The sequence below is a fragment of the Gossypium hirsutum genome, chromosome D10 (assembly GCF_007990345.1).
Source record: "Gossypium hirsutum isolate 1008001.06 chromosome D10, Gossypium_hirsutum_v2.1, whole genome shotgun sequence".
In the NCBI taxonomy this organism is placed as follows: domain Eukaryota; kingdom Viridiplantae; phylum Streptophyta; class Magnoliopsida; order Malvales; family Malvaceae; genus Gossypium; species Gossypium hirsutum.
In genome coordinates this window covers 62,707,943-62,730,461 of record NC_053446.1, presented here as the reverse complement: position 1 = coordinate 62,730,461, position 22,519 = coordinate 62,707,943, and the positions used below count along the sequence as shown (strand labels likewise).

At 32.2% G+C, this 22,519-nt stretch overlaps 1 long non-coding RNA gene and 1 pseudogene across 1 annotated transcript; both read left to right on the top strand.

Moving 5' to 3' along the window:
- The first annotated feature begins 6,053 nt into the window (after positions 1-6,053).
- LOC121222558 (ATP synthase subunit a, chloroplastic-like) lies at positions 6,054-6,804 on the top strand (annotated as a pseudogene).
- Positions 6,805-12,255: 5,451 nt separating this feature from the next.
- On the top strand, positions 12,256-14,902 carry LOC107935709 (uncharacterized). Its single transcript, XR_001694244.2, has 4 exons — positions 12,256-12,316; positions 12,933-12,999; positions 14,394-14,447; positions 14,563-14,902. It is a non-coding gene; the product is annotated as an uncharacterized lncRNA (long non-coding RNA).
- The last annotated feature ends 7,617 nt before the right edge of the window (positions 14,903-22,519 follow it).

Below are 22,519 nucleotides of genomic sequence, written 5' to 3'. Positions count from 1 at the left end.
GTCCCCTTTCATCTCTTGTATGAGGTCTTGTTTGCTTTTGTTAACAAGGCCTTGTAGTCTCTTGAATGTGATTTGTTTGATGTGTGAGTGACAATTTGTTTGTGTAGGGGGAAAGTAGTGATTCATTGAGGAGCATAAGTGGTTGTGATGTTTTCAAAAGGAGAGCTTATTAAACCAATATTCATGACAATCTATGGGCTTCGGCCCAAATTCTGTAATGGTTAACAAATTAATGAAGTCTTAATCAAACCTTTGAAAAATGAAAGTAGATATGACCAAAATTTAATGGAACAAATAGTTATGGGATGACTTAAAGAAGAATTAAATGGTAATGCCGAATTTTGGTGAGGAAAATCTCAAACATATGAACGAAGCATGAACAACAACTCGAATAGAAAATCAAAGCAATAAGATAAGGCTTCAAGACATGTATCAAGTCATTATCTTTAAAGTCCTATCCACCGCACCTATACTTAGTGTGCAAATGAGTTTTAAGAAAAAATAAACTTTGAGAATACAATGAAGTCTGGTGATTGTTTGTGTTTTATACTGAAGAAAATAGTTCATTAAGTACTGAGTAGAGTATAGCAAGAAAATAAATTTCTATAAAGTATTTTTGTAGTAATTTTTTATAGAACAATGTAAGAGTAGTATAACAAGAAAGTATTAATGTCTCACGAAATTAATTAAAAATTTGGCTAAGGCAAGTGGACTTATCAATTAATAATATAGTTACAATGAGCAAATATATCATTCCAACGAAGACTAAAAGTACTAGTTATTATTGTCTTTCTATTATTTAACCGATAAATTCGAGTGAATGATTAAAACTAAAATTAACTAAATTAATTAACTAACGAACACGATCAAAGAACAAATAAAAAAAAGAGTAATAACCAAGAAGTGAAACAATACTCAGGAAAGAATTCGCCTAAATTTCATTTGTAACTATCAATCTAAATTACGCTATTTCTTTACTTAGTATATTGATCTGTAAAAATCCCTAAATTATGTTAATATCACTTTCGAGAGTAAGAGTAACTGACTCTAGGTTGATTAATTGAATTTTCTTTCTAATTAAGACCCCTATTATCGCATTAACTCGTGCTATGGATTCGCCCATTAGATTTGAATCTAATCCAGTATATTTATGTCATTCTATGTCTAGAATTGCATGTAACTCCACTCAATTACACAAGATCTACTCTCAAACAGGGTCTTTTCCTCCTCTGATTTAAGTACATCAAATATAAATCAATAATTTAGAAATATTAAAGCAAGAATTAGGCACACATAATTGAAAACAAGATCTAAATATTTATTGCGAAAAATAAAAATCAAAAGACAGAATTTATCATAGGGTTCATCTCCCCTAGGTATTTAGAAAATTAGTTCATGCTTGAAAATAAAATAAAAAAATCCAAAACACAGTATAATTGAAAAGAAATAAAGAAACTCATGACAATCTCCAAAGAAATCAAATGAGAATCTTCAATCTTGACGGAAATCTACTTTAGAATTAGTTTCAATGGTGTTTTTCGAGATGTTTTCTTGAGTATTCTATGACGACTCATTCCTATCTTTTTACTTTTATCATATATACGTCTTAGAATTCCTGAAAAATCTAAAAAATGCGATTTCCCACAGTTTAGGGTGCAAATTCACGAAATCAACATGGCCTACTACATGGCTGTGTGGCTCACACGGTCATGTGTCTAGGTCGTTTGGAATAGGTCAACCCATGTGGCTCCTATAACTTGCTCCGATTTTTCGGTTTTCACTCATTTTGCACCCAAATGCTCTATTATGCATTAAAACATGAATTTAAAGGATTAAGAGTATAAAATTCACCATTAGCATCAAATAATCACCTAAATAATCAAATTCTGGTTTTGCTCAGTCTACTTTCCAAATTTTAGTTTCGTCCAGTTAGTCATTTCAAAATTCTGGTTTCACCCAGATCTATATTCGAAGTTTTGGTTTCCCCCAGGAGTCTTTGTTCTCAAATTTAATTTCTATGCGTCCATATATGTAAGCACTCACAACATTACAATGCTTGGCACTTCGGTATAGTTCCCTTATGCAGCTTTATTTTTTTCTCTTCATGTTGTTGAGATATGTGACTGATGTTTTTGAAGATATTGTAATGCCTTAATATTATAGTGTGATTCCATGTCTCTTCAAACTTGAATATCCCAAATTTTTTGTTCAAATTATATCACCATGCCATTGCTAGGTTGCCAATTTCTTGTTATATAATAACTGTCATGACATATACCATAAAATAAAATCCATGTGAAGATATTTTTTTTTTTGAAATATAGTTGAATTTCGTGATTGAGATTGACATTTAATTGTGATATTATGTATATTCGTTAAATATATTTTGCTGACATTTCAATATTAAAAAATTGATGAGGTCGATACCAAAATTTTTGGAATATGATATTGTTGATTGTGTTTAATGATGGAATGCTGTTTTCAAACTCGGATGAATAAAAAAAATGTCTTTTAAATAAACAAAAATGCAAAATTTGACAATTTTTCAAATTTCAATTTTAAATTCGCTCATTAAATAAATTTGTATTCATTTTAATTTTAAAGGATGACAATTAAGTACTGAAAGTTTGAACTCATATTTCTAAGATATGATACAACACGTAATGAACAAGTTATCAATTTTTGAGCATTACGAAGGTGTTATAATTTTTCTTGTATATATCCCAAACCCTAAACGTAGTTTCAAAAAATTATCCTTTTAAGAGAATTTCAAAAAATTTTCATTTTAAAAAGTTAATTTATTAGGTGATCGATCGCACATTATTAAAATGATTGGTTGCGATTTCTATTTTCTTAATAAAAACCCAACGGTTTAAAAATTAAAATTTTATGTTTTCTATAATATCATAAGCCAATTTTGTTCAAAAAACGGTTTCAAGAGGTTACTCATAAGTTAAATTTTTAATGTAATATTGATGTTTTTAGCTCTTAATATTTACCTATTCTATAAATTTGATAATTTTAAAAAATATAACAAAATTAATTCTATTGTTTACCTATTCTATCAATTTAAATTAATTTCTAAAAATTCAAAAAAAAAAATAGATAAATCCAAAAAAGTAAATAAAAATTATAAAAAGATCTCATTTATAGAATTAAAAGATTCTACTATATATCAAATAATAATCATTCCCTTTGCTTTTTCACTTTTCCTTGAAAGTTCTTTTTTCTTTCTATTTCAAATTTATTCACATATGATGTGCCTAAGAACTTTAAGTAATAATCTAGTTGGGTTAATGAACTTCTCTACTCAATAGTCTAATTGAGTGTTAGCTCAGTTAGTATCGGCATTATTGTTGGTATAGGAGGATGTGGGTTCGAGTACGATAGAATGTATTTATCCTCCTATTAAAATATTGAGAAGGAATTATGGATAATTTTAAACATTTTTATTAAAAAAAATAGAAATGTGATTAAATATAAACAATGATAATATATTTATAATAATGAAAAAACTTTTAAATTTAACTTTTATTTTTACTAATAATCTATAGTAAAAGAGATTAAATTCACCTTTTATTTATAACGAATTAGAAAAAAAAAGTAAATTTATTTTTTTCATCACAATTTTGTTTTTACTTTCAAAAAACAATTATATTATTTATGATTTCTTTTCTTGATATCAAGTTGGCTTTGATATGGTGCCATTTAGGCATAAATCTCTACTTTGTTTGTCTGCCCTTTTTGACTTTATATTGTTTCCTTGTTGACGGACCATACTAGTCTTTAATTTTTGAATTAATCGCTTTCGGTGGTTAAACTTCTAATTTTCCTCCTATGTCAATTGGTACCTTCCTGGCAGCTGCTCCGACAGGAAAGGTTAGTGGAATGTTTTTGTCTTTAATTGTAAAGGATAATCTATTTAAGTAAATAAATATAAATAATTTGTTTATAATTAAGTCTAGATGTTGTAATATAAGTAAACTTCATTAAAGAACATGCACTAAAAAGTGTGAGCAATGCTGAATGTGTATGGGAAAAGGGGTCCCTTCCCTTCCAGGAAATTGGAAATGGTTAAATTGAAGTATTAAATCTTGACCAAATCAGCTAATAGCAAATTCGGAATCGCTATTTATCACTTCTTTATAATATTGATAAATTTTATTCTAGTTATTAAAATTACGCTAATTTTCTGATTATTTATTGGAATGTGTACTTTTTTTTATGTTAAACCTCATTCATATAATGGAAAACCCTTGAAATGACCTAATTTTAAACCAAAACAAGGAGAAACCAACGTTGATGAAACCGCACAATGTGGGATTCCCCTTTGTTAGTGTTTTGTTCAAAGATGTTAAATTTAAGAGAAAATTGTTGAAGGAATGATGAGGATGGAAGTTACAACTGCATTCTGTGCTGTGTAAATTACATAACTTGTTTTATTTAGAGTTGGCAAGTTTTTAAAACAAAACATTTAGCTCATGATCTTTATTGTTATTTTGGACGTGTGTTATTTTATATTGGAAATCGATCTAGAAGAAAAAATGTATCCTGAATATTGGATTAGATCAAACAATCGAATCCCCTATTTTAAGGAGACAGGATCAAATCTCTTTAAAACTTATCTCAGAGATCCTAGACTTTATTAAGATACTAAATGTTGATTTTGTTGCTACTTTGATGGGGATTAAGATTGTAATTAGACATATATATGATTTCGAGTAAAATCGAGAACCATTAAGCACAAACAAAATGCGCAGTAACACTTTTGGAAGTATCAAAAGAATGTTACTCACATGTATCAATAATAAGACTTATTCTTTTTTTTGGTGTCTCTCATAGAGTAAAAGTCAATTATCTATCCAATCTAATATTAATTGGATGTCTGAACACTCAGAGACTTTCATCCATCTGTATACAAAGTATCTTCCAACCCTTCTACAACCATTCATTAGTTAATTAGACACTCCCGTTATCCAATCTAATTCAAGACTCCTCTAGTAGCCACTCCATTAGTAAGGGGGCTCCCATATCAAGATTTATCGATTCCCTTCCACTACTTTAGTTTTTCCTTGAATCCTAGATGTTAGGAAACGTTAGGATTTCGAGTTTTTTGTTGATCAAGCGACACCCGGATTTGAACTGGGGAATAAGGGATTTGCAGTCCCCCGCCTTATAGCTCAGCCATGTCACCAAAAGGCTACAAACAAAAAAAGGAGAGTATCTCCCTTTTCTTTTTCATTTTTAGATCGGATCCATAACTTCAATTGGTTATAGTATCTCAAGACACACAATATCTAAAAACTTTCCCTTTCTTTTCTATTGAAAAAGAAAATGTGGATTCTCAGTTCCAAAAGTCATAATTCAGGACAAATAAATTGGAACCATTAACTATTGACTGCAAATTTATGGACAATTCTTCTTCAATTGTCTTTTTCTAATGGCTCGGTGGTATGTTAACAACTTAGCCCACTACAAAAACGAGGCTTCATAAGTTAGGGACTTGAGAACAGAACAAAATACCGGGGGACTCAACTATCTTCCGAAAAGAGATACAGCTATGTTAAAAAGACAATTATCTCGCTTACAAACATATCTAGGCGGGATTAAATATATGACGAGATTGTCTGATATTGTAATCATCATTGATCAGCAAGAAGAATATACGGCTCTGCGAGAATGTATCAATTTGGGAATTCTAGCAATTTGTTTAATCGATACAAATAGCAATCTAATCTCGCAGATATTTTGATTCCAGCAAATGATGACTCTATAGCTTTAATTCGATTAATTCTTAACAAATTAGTAGTCGCAATTTGTGAGGGTCATTCTAGTTATATACGAAATCCTTTATTAATAATAAGATAAATAAATTATTTTTTGGAACTACATAAATCTATGGAATCAGTTACTATATCCTGAATCGCACAAAAGAGATAAAAAATTGTGAATATTGTGTGATTAGTTTCATCAGTGTCAAAAATATAGAATTTGAGTAGGCAAGAGAAGATTGAATAAAAATAATTCTTTTTTTTTAAAGTAAACTTCTATTTCTGTCAGAGGGCAATATGAATGGTATATCAAACGCACTAAACGGGTTATACGATACCTCTGGTGTGGAAGTAAGCCAACATTTCTATTGGTAAATAGTAGGTTTCCAAGTCCATTCCCAAGTACTTATTACTTCTTGGGTTATACTTGCTATCTTATTAGGTTCCATCGTTATCGCAGTTCGGAATCCACAAACAATTCAAACTGTCGGTCAAAATTTCTTCGAATATGTTCTTTAATTCACTCAAGAAGTAAGCAAAACTTAGATTGGAGAAGAATATAGTCCATGGGTTCCCTTTATTGGAACTATGTTTCTATTTATTTTTGTTTCTAACTGGTCGGACGCTCTGTTAACTTGGAAAATCATACAATTACATCATGAAGAGTTAGCCGCACCCAAAAATGATATAAATACTACTGTTGCTTTAGCTTTACTCACGTCAGTAGCATATTTCTATGCAGGTCTTTCAAAAAAAGAATTGGGGTATTTTAGTAAATACATTCAACCCACTCCAATTCTTTTACCTATTAACATTTTAGAGGATTTCACAAAACCCTTATCACTTAGTTTTTCGACTTTTTGGGAAGATATTAGCTGTTGAATTAGTAGTTGTTGTTCTTGTTTCTTTAGTACCTTCAGTAGTCCCTATACCTGTCATGTTCCTTAGATTATTTACAAGTGGGATTCAAGCTCTTATTTTTGCAACTTTAGCTGCGGCTTATATAAGCGAATCCATAGAGGGCCATCATTGATTAGTTTTTGTTTTTGAAATAGCCTAGCCCTTTTTTAGTTTAGCTTGGTCCAATCCAATGTATGCACAACTCAGGATAATCTACTTACTTAGGGACCTTAAATATACAAATACGACGATCTAGAGTAATAACAAAAAAGATTATGATATTAGAGAATTGTAATAAAAAAAAAAGAAAGAGATCTAATTGAAAAGATCTTTTTCCTAAAATTCAGGGTTGGTCCATTTTTTTATTACTTATATTTATATCATATTTACCTTCAATCAATATTATCTTTATCTTGATATTGTTTTTGTTTATTCAATTTCAATATTATGAGTCCTAATTAGAATAGGAATTCTTATCAATTTAGGGTCTATGATTTTAAAAAAGTTGTTCTTTATATAGAATGATTCCCATTTTAGTCAATTTCTACATTCAATTCAATGATTGACCTAAAGAATTTTTTTTCATAAATAATAAAATAAATTGCATGAATTTAGCTCAATCAAATACTGATATTGATGTTTTATTTGTATGCAATGATTTGGTCTAATGAATTCGTCCATTTAGATTGTATCCATGAGAGATAATGCTAAATAAAAAAATAAAAGGAAGAGACGAATTTACAATAAAAAAATGATATAAAAAATTATTAGGAAAAAAAGGGGGTAAAATTAGGTATATGGAATCTAATGGCTATAAGACAGCTCTTGTCTATCCTTTGAGGAATAATTCTAGAATCCAATTGAATCTAAGACATGAATAGTTGGTTTACGTTATGTAAGAAACACATGTATATGGGATATGAGATATTGACTAGTTATATACGAACTTAAAATATATCTAATCCAACCTACTACTGTGGACTTAGATAGGTATTCCAATAGAAGAATAGAAGTTCCTCTATTTTGTCTTTGACTCTGAATTGAACGAATAAAGAGATAAAATAAAGATAAAAACGAAGAATTCAAAGTAAAGAATGGGTTGGAAAAAAGAAAGGGAAGAACAAAATATGTGCGGATTCAAAAAAAATCTAGCGGATAGGACCTAAAAAAAAGATGTCAAAATAGTTCTGACAATTCAATAATCTTCTCACTTCCATTCGGAGTTCTTAGTTACTTCGGCAGGTTGAATCTTAGCGATGGAATAATATAATTAAGTTAAAATTCATTGGATGATTGTATCATTAACCATTTCTTTATTTTGGTGCGAAGAACTTATCATGAATCCACTGATTTCTGCCGCTTCCGTTTTTGCTGCAGGGTCGGCTGTCGAGCTTGCTTCTATTGGACCTGGAGTTGGTCAAGGTACTGTTGCGGGCCAATCTGTAGAAGGTATCGCTAGACAACCCTAGGCGGAGGGAAAAATACAAGGTACTTTATTGCTTAGTTTGGCTTTTATGGAAGCTTTAACAATTTATGGGCTGGTTGTAGCATTGGCACTCTTATTTGTGAATCTCTTTGTTTAATCCTATAAACATGAGAATTTTGTATTTGTTTTTCTTATTTTATGGCTTGGGACTTACTCCTCGCTTTTTCGAATTCTATCAAGATTTCACCCCTACAATTAATATTCGTTAGGACAATAATCCGTGGGAAGGATTAATTTGAGGATGAAAAATTATCACACCGACTCGCTTTCTTCCTTCTCCTTCTTAGTTCAAGAGAACCCCTTATTTATTATTTATTGTTTAAAGGAGTGTTGCAACAAATGAGGTAATTTGCCATTGACATGAAACCTGCTCCCTAATTCTAATTCTAATAAGAATTATTATTATTGGGAATTTTCAATTAAAAAAATACATTTCTAGCTAACTAGATAAATAGAATATATTTTTTTAACTCCGTTTAGACATAGGTAAATGAAAATTCATAATCATAATAATGAATAATTTTATAATAAATTTAATAATTTATTAAAACAAATAAAGAAATACATAGAATTAGAATAATTAGAATAATATAAATATGATAGAATAGAATAAATGGAAAAGGAGCCAAAGCGATATAATACCAAAAAAAAACGAATTCTTTTTTTAGTCTATCTAAAATAAAATAGGAGATCATACGAAAAATGTGACCGATTCTTTCGTTTCCCTGGGTCACTGGCCATCCGCTGAGAGTTTCGGGGTTAATACCGATATTTTAGCAACAAATCTAATAAATCTAAGTGTAGTCCTTGGTGTATTAATCTTTTTTGGAAAGTGAGTGTGTGCGAGTTGTTTATTTCAAGAATAAGCTGGATTCACCCAATTGTACTTTTTTTCATTATAACTAGGAAAGAAAAGAGTGCATGATCTTGCAAATTACTTCTGAATAAAATTTTAAAATCATATTATAGAACCATAGCATTTCGTGATTCATTGGTACATCAACTTTGATTCTCTATTAACCAATAATCTGGGACCATTAACATGGTTAAGGCCAAACCCGTTTGAAGTTCAGATGCAATAGGGTACTCTTTTTACTACTATGTTACTAAATACAGAAATATTTTCAAAACAAAAATATTTTTTCGACATAAAACACTCATGTCGATAAAACGATTTGAGCCCCTTTTTCCAATGCTGAATTGATGGCCTATGTATAAAGGGAGAAGAATTCTTTGAATTTGAAGAAAAAAAAAAGAAACAACTTTGCTGACAAACTACAATTATACGTTATACTTCTAAGTACAATTAGAAATTCCAATTATATGTAAATTTTTTATTTATTATTTTTATTATACTTTTTAGTTTTTTGATATATTTTCTATTTTGGTCAGAAGAATCACTACACCAAAACAGGCTTTTAGCGGCACTTTTAGCGGCGTTTGGACAAAAAAGGCCCGTAAAAATTAAGCATTAGCGGCGCTTTCTGGAAATCGCCACTAAAGATTGAGCATTAGTGGCGTTTTTAAAAAAAAGCCGCTAAAAATGAGCATTAGCGGCGTTTTTCAAAAAAACGCCGCAAAAAACCTTAGCCCAACGGTGTCGTTTTCTAACATTTCGTGGCTTTAGCGGCGTTTTTCAAAAAGCGCCGCTAATGCCTGGGTCTTTAGCGGCGTTTTTGGAAAAGCGCCGCTAATGGTAGGGGCTTTAGCGGCGTTTTGATAAAGCGCCGCTAAAAACATTTTATCGTACTTGGTTTATTTATATTAATTAAATAAAATTCAATTTATTTCTAATTGAATATTTAAAATATTCAGAAAAAATAATAACACGTAGAAATAATTTGAAAATAGAACACATGGAACAATTAAAATACCATTATTTAAATAATTTTAAAGTTTTTTAGGTATATGATTAATTTAAGATTTAAGGCCGATTTAGGAGTTACTGTTTTAAGGTTTATGGAGTATGGATTTAAGGATTATGGATTAGGGATTATGTTTAAGGGTTGAGATTTAAGGTTTAGGGGTTAGTGGTTAGGGGTTTAGGGGTTAAGAGTTAGGGATTTAGGGTTTATGAGTTCATGGGTCAAGTTAGGGTTTTGGGTTTAGATTAATTATTTTTTAATTTATTTTTAAATATTTTTTAATTTATATATTAAATAATTTCATATATAATTGAAAAGATAAGATAGTATTAATTTTAAAATAATTAATTAATTATTATTATAGTTTAGGGTTGATATGGTTTACGGTATATGGTTAATTTAAGATTTAAGGCAAGTTTAGGAGTTACTATTTTAAGGTTTGGGATTATATATGGATTTAGGGATTATAGTTTAAGTGTTAGGATTTAAGGTTTAGGGATTAAGAGTTAGGGTTAGGGGTTAAGAGTTAGGGATTTAGGGTTTCAAGGGTCGAATTAAGGTTTAAGGTTTAGATTAATTAGTTTTTTTAATTTATATTAAATATGTTATTATATAATTGTAAAGAGATAATAATAAATTTAATATATAGAAATTATGAGTATAGTTTATATTATTTAAGAGATATATAATAGATAGACTTTATATATATTGAATGGTTAATTTAGGGTTTAAGGTTTATTTGAGATTTGTTAAATGATACAATTTTATACAATTAATTATTGTTTTTATATTTAAAAATATTTAATTTAAACCATTTGATATATTTGATATGGATATATAGGTAATTATTTAATTTGGATAGGACCAAATTATAAGAAAAAAATACAAAATAAAAATGAAATAAAAAACTAAAATTTATAATATTATCTAATTCTTGTAAATATTACTTAAAATTTTAATAATTCTTTATGTAAAATTTATATAAAAGATACAATAATTGAATATAAAAAATATGTGAGCTTTAGCGGTGTTTCAACAAAAAATACCATTACTATGTATTAAAATTTCCCAACTTTTCAATAGAAGAATTTAAATTTTTAGTGGCGTTTTCAAGAAAAACGCCAGAAAAGGTAGACATTGCCGGCGTTTTGATAAAAAACGCCGTAAACATGTATTGTAATTTTTCAATACAGTGTCGTTTTGATAAATTTCTTAGTGGCGTTTTTTTCTTAAAACGCCGCAAATGTGGAAGGAAATAAAAGGTAAAATCCCGCTCACTCCCAAAAAATGATTTTTGGTTACCCGGTCATTACTCCCTCTTCTTCTCATCTCTGTCGGTCGCCCTAAATCCCCAAAGAAGAGTTTGTTTTTCTTAGCTGAAATCCCCCAAATAGAAATCGGACCGAGCAGCTTTGCATCAAGGAAGAAGAAGAGTCGGGAAAGCACAAGCAGTTAAGTTGCCCTCATGGCTTGTGAAGGCGAGTATTTTTGGCATGTAATTCAGCTACAAAATTTTCAGTATTATGGAACCATTTATGTTGGGTTGATTTATTGGGATTAACTCTCGCGCTTCACGGTGGTTGTAGGTAGGCAGGCAGTAAACAGGAAAAATTATTTTCAGTCCCGCGGTTCCCGTCAAAGGTCCTCAAGCTTTAAGCTTTTTTAATCTTTTCCTTCTCTCGCGCAAGAATAAATAAATAAATATATTGCTACAGTATAGTCGTTTTAGATGTTATGTGTAGCAGTGTTCTCTATATATAGATATTTACATTTTGTGATTCCTAGCAGCTCAAGCTAAAGGATAAAGTGTACTCCTAAAGCTTCTTGGTGTATCCTTGTGTGTTCCTTATTCAGCTAAAGGCTAAACCCTCTTCTTGATTATTTAAGGAGGATTTCTGCTTCTTCCCTAGTTATGATGACATAAAATTCCCAAACAAACTTGAAGGTGATTTATATATCCTCACTTTTGCAGCATCTACTTCGACTGCATTCCATCCAAAGCATGTCTGAAGAATCTTCTAAGAAACTGAAGAAAAGAGGTCAACCAAATCATTTTCCAATCGACAACCAAAAGACGAACAAGAGAATCACCGATCAAAAAGCTCGACTGGAAAATAGGGTTAGAGCCTTTTGCTTTCAGGTTTCAGCTTTGAATAAATGTATGACTAAAAAATCTTTACTCTCAGGAAATTGTAGTGAAACTTACAGAAGCAACCCCAATTGTTAAGCAGCACTTGGAAGCCTTTAGCAGCATCAATGAAGGCAACTTGCTGCAGACAGTTACATATATACGGGTAAGTCATGATGCCTTATAGGTTTCTATATGTTACTGAATTTGCAGCTTGGTAATATTATTTTTGATGAACCATACAATACAACAACATCAAGTTTCAAGTATTGGATTTAGGAAAGTTATCGTTAATAAATCTGAAATAGTAGCTGATGTAGTTTATACAAATGGAGTTCAATTTAATTTATTGAATCATTGAAATTTGCCTTAATCCTTTTACTTAAAATTGAATCATTGAATTTCATTTTTGATCCTATAGTTATCTGGTTGGCTGCTTGCATTGGCATCCTATATATTTTGAGCTCAATATTCCCACTTTGCAGCACCAGCTAGTCTACTATATATTTGATTATTGACAGTGAATATGATGGGTGGATGGAGATTGATTTTGCCTTATTAGCCTCGACCCTTGCTTCAAGCTCCACTACTGGGGTCTGGCTTCCAAAACTATGATTTCGTCATTCTTGATTCTTGAAGCAATGTTGTTGAAGATTCTTTGCATCCTAAAGACATTTGTTTTAGATTCTTATTTACTAATTCCTTTCTATTTAATGGATGTTTAATTATGTATGCTTGAAAACATATAACTAGTATATCTTTTAACTCTTACCGTGTGTTAGGAAAGAAGATTTGCTGTCTTGGTATCATCACTACTATCTAGCCAAACCAAAGATCATGTTACTCATGGTAACTCCCTAATCTTTTAGTTTAGTTTACAGTTATATATCAATTCAACTAATCATCTTCTTGAAGTATTAGACATTCTAGTAATAATTTGCAATAGTAGGAAATTGGGGCATCTAGTGCTTGTTTTGCTTGGGGGTTGTAAAAAGTTTTGCATCATAAAGTTCTTAAGCATTATACTTTCATGACTGTTTATGATGAAAAAGTTTTCTTCAAAGTATATCATGGTTATGCTTACTTTTAATATATATTTTTCATAATCTAAATTCTTATAAAATCTCAGTCAGGGATTTTTAATGTTCTCATTTCCCTTTTTCTACTGGATCTGTAAGAAGTTTTTTTCATGTTTTTATTTTTGGCGAAGAAGTTTATCATGGATGAAACTTGATGTAATGATGAAATAAGTTGTTCATTGTGGTTGCTTGGTTGGTGACTTTCTATCCTAACATCTAGATACTTGAAAATAAGTATATGCTTTTTAATTTAATGCGTGCCTTAAGAGTTTGTGCTTGTAATCTTAACTGCGAAAGGGAATGATATGGAGAAATGTTTAAAAGCTTATATAACTATAGCTCAACATGAACATGAAAATTCTTAAATAGCTCATAGTTATGGGCAGTGGGCACTCGAAGTAGGACAAGGACATTACCAAATCAAATTAGTTTATGATTTTTTTCCATTACTTTAAACCAGACTTATTTTTCTTAATGTTGTTAAGTGAATTTAAAATCCCCCATATAGTTTGCTTTATGACCCCTTGGTTTTTAAAGTTTCACAATTTACTTCATATTCGTTATTTTAACCCTATTTATAAAATCTAAAAACTCTATTATATAAATCAGAAAATGCCCCTCCCCAGCACAAAAATAATTAGAATCATGTTAATGAGTTGATATGTAGGGATTTCTTTGACTGGTTAGAGCAATTCTTATGAAATACAAAAATTACAAATGATTCTTTTTAGTAAAAAAAAAAGGAAGATTAGTTGATGATGACAAGCTAACAATTAGTTTATGATGATAAGATTGATATTGTGAGCTATTAGGAGTGGTTTTATTTTTAGTGATTTGAACTTCATCTAGTGTAGCCAAGCTAACAACTAGTTATCTTTTTTGTGAAAAGAAAATTCTTTGCTCTGTTCTTATTTTATTTAAGATGTTATATGTTAGAAAATATTGACCATTGTAGATGAGCAAAAGAGGCAACGGCTATGGCCAGAGGAAGGCAGAAAATCTTTCTGGTTTTGAATTTGTGAAAAAACTAATGCATAGTTGACTGCTTACGTGTGTCAGAGGAAATTAGAATCCTAACACAGATATTTTCTGCCTTATGCTGTCTATACGGTACCACATCCCAAAGGCCTTTTATTTGCTAATGCTTGTGGTATTTTCTTTCAGCTATGTTTTTGATGGGCAGCCTCTAGATTTGAAAAAACAAGAGCTTGCTAAGCGGTACTTTATTGCAAATTATTCAAATTGTTTTTTTGATCGTTTCCTTCAATATGACCGGAGCTTGATGAGTAGAATGTTGATTTTTCATAATTTTTATACTAAATTTGTTATGTAGTTACTCAAAGAGGGCAGATGCTACTGAGGATTTGCAAGAAGCCATGGTGGTATTTTTCTTTGGTCAAACATGGAGTGATAAGTAAAGTTTTCTTTTGTTGTTTCACCACTACGGAAATTAAGGTGCTGTTGTTTTTACCATTAGACTGGAAATAAGGAGAACATTGAAAAATTAAATATGTAGCCAAAATTTTGTCAGCTGTCAGTAGTAGATACTCGTAGAGTTCAATCAATTCAACGCTGCAAGAAAACGGAAGCGTATGTATAATAACCGTATTTGTAGTAGTACTAATTTTTGTTATATAATACTGAAAGGAATATATGTTCTTTTCCCATATAATGAAATTTATTTATTTATTTTTTGTTAGGAAATTTAATTGTTTATGTTAATTTATTTATTTATTATAGGTGAATGTTGAAATTTATTACTATAATTTCTTTTACTTTTATTGTTAATGAAAAGTAATACATTCAAAATAAAATTTGACCTTTCCATTTGTTATTACAAAAATTAATTTAATAAAAATGTTTAGCGGAATGGCACTTTTAGCGGCGTTTGCGAAAAAAACGTCGCTAAAAGTCATGATCTATAGCGGCGTTTATAAAAAAAGCGCCGCTAAAGGTCTTGATCTATAGCGGCGTTTGTGTAAAAGTGCCGCTAAAGGTCCTGATTTATAGCGGCGTTTGTAGGAAAAGTGTCGCTAAAGGTTCTGATCTATAGCGGCGTTTGTGGGAAAAGCGCCGCTAAAGGTCCTGGTCTTTAGCGGCGTTTGTGGGAAAAGCGCCGCTAAAGTTAGCGACGCTGTCATTAGCGGCGTTTTTGGCGGCGCTTCTTAAAGCGCCGCTAAAAGCATGTTTTGGTGTAGTGAATCCTCCGAATATTCGCTTGTTTAAAAAATGAGGAGGATTTAGGTAAAAAGATTAGATTTGAAAAATGGGCTTGAACATTTAAAGACCAGGTCAGCCCAGGTTAAACCCGTTTTTCTAAGTTTGTAATGTTATATATTTTGTTATTTTTATATATTATATTATTTATAACACATAAAATTAAATCTATAGTAATATGTAATAGTACTCTAACGTGATGTTTTATATTTTATTATTTTTCTAAATATTTTACGTATTTTTTATATCCATTTTATGGTCCATATTTGGAGTTCATGGCTGTCGCTCTAACAATATTATTTTCAAGGTTTGAACTTACATCTTTTCTTGAAAATGCAATATATTTTACTATTACACTCAACACTTATTTGTTTTAAATTAAGGATAATTATTTAAAATATTGCCAATGGAAAATTTTAAATTGTACAAGTAGAATTTATACCGTCACGTGCCTTTAAATTATATTGAATTTTTTAAAAAATAAATAAGATATGTAACAAAATTTCAATCTCATTTAAAAAAATAAACAAAATATGTAACAAAATCTCAACCTCGTTTGTAAAGCCTACCAAATAATTACAATTAAAGTAAATATTTTAGAATGCTGTTTTGATGAATCACTTTTAAGGGTGTTGGAGTCGATGATATGTATCATGAGCACATAACAAATACATTTCCCTTTATTTAAGATTCTGGTTAAGATCCTGATTCAACTACTACTTGACAAACAAATTCACACTTCTTTTATCATTACAACATAGCTCTTCCTCAAGAGATGATTAGGCCTAAACAAAAGTAAGTGCAGACCTTCACCCTTGATAACAAAAAAAGAATAAGAGACCGGTAGAAGAGATGAAGGGAACTAATGAACCAGCTCAACCCAATAACTACTCCATCACCATCTCTAATACAAACCCCAAAACTTCATTACGCTTTCGGCATTTACATTAGAAGGATCCACGAAACTCAACACAATGTAGAAAGGAGGAAGCCAATGTAAAAGATTATACTATGAGGATGGAGAATTTTGGATTGGTACCGGTTACCCACCTGCAGAGGCGGAGTCAGGGAGCTAGAGCCTCCTTAAAATGATTTTTTTCTATTTAAGTCTTTTATAATTTATAAAATTTTAAATTAGTAATGATAAAATTATATTTTGGCTCCTATAAATGACAAAATTTTGATTTAATCTTCTAAAAAATATAAAAATATAGACTATTAAACTGATAAATTTTCATTTTTATTATTACAGAAATATTGTTGGTGTTAAAGGCAGTAAGCAAGCTGGTCTAGCCTTGCTTGGACAGCAAGCCTCGTGGCTTGGGGAAGAAACAAAACAGAAGAAAAGCTTTGCAAGTGGAAAACAAAAAACAAAAGCAAAGTATTGGCAACCATCTTTGACTTTTCAAAGATGGATGGTGTCAGAAATTTGGCACCGAAAATCTAAGCATTTAAGGCATAGATTTTAGGGTTGAAATTTGGCTTGGGATAATTGCAATTTTGGTCCCTAATTGTATAGGGACTTTGCAAGTTGATCATTGAGCTTAAACTATAAATAGGCCTAACTATTTCTCATTTTCTACATCCCACATTTGTCATTCTCTACTTAAGGAAATTGTTCTCTCTCCTTATTTGTAAACTTTCACTTGTATTTTGGAGTGAAATATATTTAGTAGTGCTCGAGGACGTAGGCAAAATTTGCTGAACCTTGTTAAAATTCTAGTGTTCTTTATTGTTTATTTTGCATATTTTGTGAGTGTGATTGTAGTGATTTATTGTGCTATTAAATTACGATAGAGGGATATTCCAGCTAGAAAAGACTTGGTACTTAAGCGATCCTCGTGATCTACCTCTCTTTCCTGAGAATTGAACTTAGTGTGATTTTTTAGTACAATAATTTTACTCTTTTACACGCTTCCGCGCAACAATTGGTATCGAAGCTAGATTCGTACTTGGGGAGTACGACCGTTTACGATACTATTTACGTATACGGTATTATTCATCCACTGCACTATTCACGTAGACGGTACTGTTCACATATATAGTAGTTGGGATTGAGGAGAAAAATGGCAGAGGCATCGTCATCAACAAAGACTACCGTGACCAATGCAAAATTTGTAGATAAATTTGATGGTACCAATAATTTTGGTATGTAACAGTGTGAGATCCTGGATGTCTTATGTCAGCAAGAGTTGGATATAGCCCTTGAAGAAAAACCTGACAAGATGGAAGACAAGGAGTGGGCCAAGATCAATAGACAGACGTGTGGTACAATCCGCCTATGTTTGGCCAAAGAGCAGAAGTACTCTGTCATGAGGGAGACATCAGCGAAGAAGTTGTGGGATACACTGGAAGAAAAGTTTCTAACGAAAAGTCATGAAAATAGGCTTTATATGAAAAAGAAACTTTTTCGGTTCACGTATGCACCCGGTATGTCGATGAATGACCATGTGAACCCATTCAATAAAATTTTAGCAGACTTAATAAATTTGGATGAGAAGTTTGAAGATGAAGACAAGGCATTATTGTTGTAGAATTCTCTTCCCGATGAATATGATCATCTTACCACCACATTGCTTCATGGGAAGGATACGATCACATTTGATGCAGTTTGTAGTGCATTGTACAGATCTGAGACTCAAAAGAAAGATAAAAGAGATCACAGAGATTCAACTGCAGTAGTCTTAATAGTAAGAGGTTGTTCACACAGCAACAAACCTCGTAGAAGGGGCAAGTCCAAAGGGAGACCCGCCAAAGATGAATGTGCTTTTTGTCGTGAGAAAGGGCACTGGAAAAAGAATTGTCTTAAGTTACAAAAGGGCAAGGCTATTTCTGATGCATGTGTAGCGGAGCATGATGAGGAGTCAAACTTTAGCTTGGTTGGCATGGCAATGACATGTCATACGGATGAGTGGATCTTGGATTCGGGATGTACTTAACATATGTGTCCTAATAAGGATTGATTTTCTAGTCTTGAAAAACTAGAAGGTGGAGTTGTTTTTATAGGCAATGACAATGCTTGTAAGACAATAGGAGTAGGTACAATCAAATTGAAGAATCACGACGGCTCAATCCAAGTCTTGACAGATGTTCGCTATGTACCTAGCTTGAAGAAAAATCTCATCTCATTAGGGGCCCTAGAACCTAAAGGGCTCACAGTCACTTTGAGAGATAGATTACTAAAGGTAGTAGATGGGGTATTGACGGTGATAAAAGGCACTAGAAGAAATAACTTGTACTATTTAAATGGAAGTACAATTATTGGATCAACATCAACAGCTTTTGCGAAAGATGCAGATTCAGAGGCTACCAGGTTATGGCATATGCAATTAGGACATGCTGGTGAAAAAGCTTTGTAGACTTCGGCGAAGCAAGGCTTGTTGAAAGGTGTAAATTCTTGCAAATTTGAATTCTGTGAACATTGTGTTCTGGGCAAGCAGGCGAGGGTAAAATTTGGTTCAGCAATTCACAATACGGAAAGAATTCTGGACTATGTTCACAGTGACGTGTGGGGACCTACCAAAGTGGCTTCTTTGAGAGGTATGCACTATTTTGTTACTTTTGTTGATGATTATTCAAGAAAAGTATGGGTGTATCTAATGAAAAGAAAAAGTAAAGTTTTGGATGCATTTCTGAAGTGGAAGAAGATGATGGAGACTCAGACTGGTCGAAAGGTCAAACGACTTCGATCAGATAATGGTACTGAGTACAAAAATGATCCATTTCTACAAGTATGTCAAGATGAGGGCATTGTGTGACACTTCACTGTTCGAGATACACCACAGCAGAATGGGGTGGCAGAACGTATGAATCGGACTATACTGGAGAAAGTTCGATGTATGTTGTCCAATGCTGGATTGGGCAAGGAATTTTGGGCTGAGGCAGTTACATATGCGTGCCATCTAATTAACTGGTTGCCATCAGCTGCAATAAATGGAAAAACTCCTATGGAGATGTGGACTGGTAAACCTGCTACTGATTATGATTCTTTACAAGTTTTTTGGTTCCACTGCATATTATCATGTAAAAGAATCTAAGTTAGACCCAAGAGCAAAGAAAGCATTATTCATGGGTATAACTAGTGGAGTAAAAGGATACCGTCTCTGGTGTCCTGATACAAGGAATATTGTTTTCAGTAGAGATGTGACTTTTGATGAATCAACCATGATGAAGAACAAGGATTCACAAAAGGATGACAAAACTAGTGGCACTTTGCAGCAGATGGAGCTTGAAAAGGTTAATGATGATCTAGCTAATACTAAATGAGCAAATGATGAAGAAGTTTCGACTCAAGAACTTCTATAGCAACAAGATTCAATTGCATATAGGAGGCCAAGAAGAGAGATTCGTAAGCCTGCTCGCTTTAATGATATAGTGGCCTATGCACTTCCAATTGCGTGATGATGTTCCTTCTACTTACACAGAAGCAATAATTAACCCTGATGGTGTAAAGTGGAAGTAGGCTATGAATGAAGAAATGCAGTCTCTTCATAAAAATAGGACTTGGGAGTTAGTGACACTGCCCAAGGGAAATAAGGCAATTGGATGCCAATGGGTATATGTAAAGAAGGAAGGATTTTCTGGTAAAAATGAAATTCGATACAAGGCTAGATTGGTAGCAAAAGGTTACGCTCAAAAAGAAGGAATAGACTACAATGAAGTGTTTTCTCCAGTTGTGAAGCATTCGTGTATTCGGATTTTGCTAGCCCTGGTTGTGCAATATGACCTTGAACTAGTTCAGCTTGATGTGAAGACGGCTTTTTTACACAGTGATTTGGAAGAGGAGATCTATATGACTCAGCCTGATGGATTCAAGGTTGCTGATAAAGAAAATTGGGTTTGCAAACTGACGAAATCGCTTTATGGATTGAAACAATCTCCGAGGCAGTGGTACAAGCGATTTGATCAGTTCATAAAATGACAAAGGTACACAAGAAGTAAATTTGATCATTGCGTGTATTTTCAGAAGCTACAAGTAGGAACTTTCATATACTTGCTGTTATATGTTGATGATATGCTGATAGCATCTAAGAGCAAAGTTGAGATTGAGAGATTGAAGACTCAGCTCAATCTCGAGTTTGAGATGAAAGATCTAGGTGAAGCTAAGAAGATTCTTGGCATGGAAATATGTAGAGATAGAGCTCATGGCAGAGTTAGTTTATCTCAGAAGCAGTATTTGAAGAAAGTACTACAGCAATTTGGCATGAACGAGCAAACAAAACCTATAAGTATCCCGTTGGCTTCTCATTTCAAGCTTTCTGCACAACTATCTCCTTCGACGAATACGGAACAAGAATACATGTTACAAGTTCCGTATTCTAATGCAGTGGGTAGCTTGATGTATGCAATGGTGTGTACAAGACCCGACATTTCACAGGCAGTTAGTATAGTGAGCAGGTATATGCATAATCCTGGAAAAGGACATTGGCAAGCTGTGAAATGGATTCTACGATATATTCTGAAGATCGTGGATGTTATATTACTGTTCAAGCAGGATACTACACTTGGTAAAGGTGTTATTGGGTACGTTGATTCTGACTATGCTGGTGATTTGGACAAACGAAGATCAACCACCAGTTATGTGTTTATAAGTTGGAAGTCTACACTGCAGTCTACAGTTGCATTGTCAACCACAGAAACCGAATACATGGCTGTAACAGAGGCTGTAAATGAAGCTATTTGGTTACAAGGTATGGTTAAAACCTTGGGATTTGTTCAGAAGCATATTAACGTGTATTGTGATAGTCAAAGTGCTATTCATTTAGCAAAGAATCAAGTCTATCATGCATGTACAAAGCATATCGACGTACGATTCCATTTTGTGCGAGAAATTATTGATGGGGGGAAAATTTCAGAAGATCAAGACTGCAGATAATCCTGCAGATATGATGACCAAAGTGGTAACAATAATCAAGTTCGAACATTGTTTGAACTTGATCAATATCCTGTAAGTTTAACAGTTGAAGAAGGCACTATCAAGTATTGTTGTCAAAGGCAGAAAAATTGTGTGAAGATAAGATTATCCTAATCAAATCTTCAAGGTGGAGATTATTGGCAACCGTCTTTGACTTTTCAACGATGGATGGTGTCAGAAATTTGGCACCGAAACTCTAAACATTTAAGGCATAGATTTTAGGGTTGAAATTTGGCTTGGGATAATTGTAATTTTGGTCCCTAATTGTATAGGGACTTTGCAAGTTGATCCTTGAGCTTCAACTATAAATAGGCCTAACTATTTCTCATTTTCTACATCCCACATTTACCATTCTCTACTTAAGGCAATTGTTCTCTCTCCTTATTTGTAAACTTTCACTTGTATTTTGGAGTGAAATATATTTGGTAGTGCCCGAGGACGTAGGCAAAATTTTCTGAACCTCGTTAAAATTCTAGTGTTCTTTATTGTTTATTTTGCATATTTTGCGAGTGTGATTGTAGTGATTTATTGTGCTATTAAATTACGATAGAGGGATATTCTGGCTAGGAAAGACCTGGTACTTAAGCGATCCTCGTAATCCACCTCTCTTTCCTAGGAATTGAACTTAGTGTGATTTTTTAGTACAATAATTTTACTCTTTTACACGCTTCCGCGCAACACAAAGAAAGGAGAGAATTTGAATGAAAAAGAAGCTAATTTTTCATTAACAAAACATTGGCAAGTTGCCATTACAAATATCAAACATTGAGTTAAACTTACAAATCAAAATACTACCTAATCACGTACCTAACTCCACTTAATACATTGGAAATTGTTAATCAGCTTGCATAAGTTACATTGGCTGGATTTTCAGTCAATCAATCATCAAAAATTACATCAAAAGTTTACCAACTAAGTTCTATAAGAACTAAGTTACAGAATATAAACTTAATCCAACAAAACTAGTTGAATTTAGACAATAATGTCGAGCTCAAGCTGCTGCCTTCATGTGCTGCTTCTTTTCTACATGTGGCTTGCATGGACACGTTTGTTGCTGCTTGTGTTGCATGGAAGCTAACTTCAACAAATATACAATTTAATTCAGATTCTTAGAAAATTTTGTCTCTTTGCCCATAACATAAAAGATTGACCCGCATAC